This window comes from Palaemon carinicauda, chromosome 10 (assembly GCF_036898095.1).
Source record: "Palaemon carinicauda isolate YSFRI2023 chromosome 10, ASM3689809v2, whole genome shotgun sequence".
NCBI lineage: Eukaryota > Metazoa > Arthropoda > Malacostraca > Decapoda > Palaemonidae > Palaemon > Palaemon carinicauda.
Genome location: NC_090734.1, coordinates 102,370,326 through 102,372,825, shown reverse-complemented (window position 1 = coordinate 102,372,825; position 2,500 = coordinate 102,370,326). Strand labels below are relative to the sequence as shown.

At 29.7% G+C, this 2,500-nt stretch overlaps 1 pseudogene; it reads left to right on the top strand.

Annotated features, from left to right (window-relative positions):
* Positions 1 to 2,500, top strand: part of LOC137648157 (uncharacterized) — a 94,856-nt pseudogene that overhangs the window by 90,920 nt on the left and 1,436 nt on the right.

Genomic DNA, 2,500 nt, shown 5'->3' with positions numbered 1-2,500 from the left:
TTATCATTAACGTTAATTAATTCTCCAATCAGGTAGACTGGCTGCACGATCAAACGAAGGTGTCCATCGCTGGCCCCCGAGGAGGAGTGAGTATCCACACGGAGAATGATGGCCAATTAGTGTCCTCGAAGCTTTCGGTTGGGAAAGCAGTAAAGCTGAGATGCCGGCAACTATACAAGTCAGCCGGATTCGGTACATTTAACGTCTATTAGCGTCTTCATAGTAGAAGGTCTGTTTTCGTATGAAGTTTTTTTTTTACGATTTCATAATCTTGGTTATTTGTGAAAACGAATATAGTTGCTTAATAAAACAGTGTTTAGTTCATCGTCGATTTAGTATAGTTTTTGCATATGCATGACCATCATATTGTTAGCCAGTATCAAGACTAGGAGTTCTTAATACTCAGGACTGTATAAGTCTTTAGTTTAGAAAACTACACAGTGTAATATCATGTTCCGGAATGCTATGTTCCGGATACTTAATCAAGATGTAGTTCCTGAACAACATAGAAAGCAATCTGCAAGTCAGAGAACCCAAAGAACATAATTTTGAATTCAGGCTCAAAATGGATTGCTAGGTAATATTTAACGCTCTTAGAAATACAGTCAGTGAGAGAGAACTGTCCCAGAATGCAACCCTATCGAACACCACATTAGATAAACTTGAGTCCAACCGATATCAAGATTTTCCTGCTGCTGTGCTCTAAATATTAATTCTTTATATCCGTAAAGTTATATTTCATACACAAACAAACAAAGAGCAATTAAAGAAACTTCATAAGTAGTACTCTAGACCCTGTGAAAAGAAAAGGATTTGGTTATTTTCCAAATTACTTTTGTTTTAAGAATAATAGTTGAATTTCAATACTAGAGATCTTTTGGGAGATTGATGCAAAGGATAGTTTCTTGAACTGTAATTGCCTCAATCTGTATTTTTAACCTTTTTATAATGGTCTGAAATTATCATAATATTATATGATTTAAGGAATTATATTTACAATATAGAAAAGAAGTTAATGCATCATGGAGATATTCGCACCTTATGAATGATGTTAAAAGGATAAGTTATAATAGTCTGTGATAGCGCCTACGAAGAAATAGCTCTTTTTTGACAGGTTGGTCTCATGCTATGCACCCAGTTCGGGATTTTTCTCAACACACTACACTATCCTCAGTTAATGTATTTGAACTTCATACAATATTCAAAATATATATAGTAGCAAAACTACCAGACATTCAAACACTGTTAGTAACTGATTTGGAGCGCTGACAGCTTATCAAAGGTTGGTAGTGTATAACCTAACGTTACCTGAAAACCCAAAATTATTTGGTAACCATATATACCTCACAAAAATACGTTTCTGTCATATTCTTATCTGACGTTACACTGTTAAAAATTTACATTAAAATAACGATAAATGTCTGGCAACATTTATTCCACGATCTTTACCGTTTTAAAAACGGAATATTGACGTAAAGGAGTGATATTAAGGTCACCAACCCGTAATATATAAAGACAAAGCAGGGTAAAATTACAGTCGCATGTACTTTACTGAAATACAGTTGAGAACAGTATATTTTTTACAGGGAATTTCCGATTAAAATTACGGTTTTTTTCTAACAGTGTAATACTTCCATATTCAGGCAATGGTCACGTATCAACATTACCATGTCAAGATTTCAGTATTCTACTAATATTTATATTAAAGGCAAATAAGCCTGATGTGAAATTTCATTTTGATAAAATGACATATGCATCATTGCCAGAAGTAAACACACACAAACACACAAAATTATAGAATGATTGAAACCTTCTATAATTTAATAGTGGATAAAGAAATAAGTGCACTGGCCATATTTATATGATTATGTCGAATTTGTTGATAATAAAAAAGAAGAAAAAATGCAGAAGTTTAATTAAAATACCCCAGAACTAGTATCACGAGATAATATGGTTTAAAAATTATTTACGCCTTCATTTTCCAATATTCCAATTCACATTCTAGCTTCTTTCATTCTCTCGATGGGAAAAAAGAATATTCTCGAAAATTAACTTCGAGTTTATTTTTTTTCCATTAGGTAATTGTAAATCCTACCAATCAATAGTTACTAGAAAAATACAGGTTTTTTTTTTTTTACAATATTAAGTTCTCGTTTTGGATGAACGGAAGAGAAGAGTGCTCTGCTTGGTCTGGTCTTTCATTAAAAAAAAAATATGGCTTTTTCAATTTCACATTTTCAGATATATTACCTTAATTATTTTTTACGTGTGTACATATATATATATATATATATATATATATATATATATATATATATATATATATATATATATATATATATATATATATATATATATATATATATATATATAAATATATATATAAATATATATATATATATATATATATATATATATATATATATATATATATATATATATATATATATATATATATATATATATATATATATATATATATATATATATCTCTTTTCAG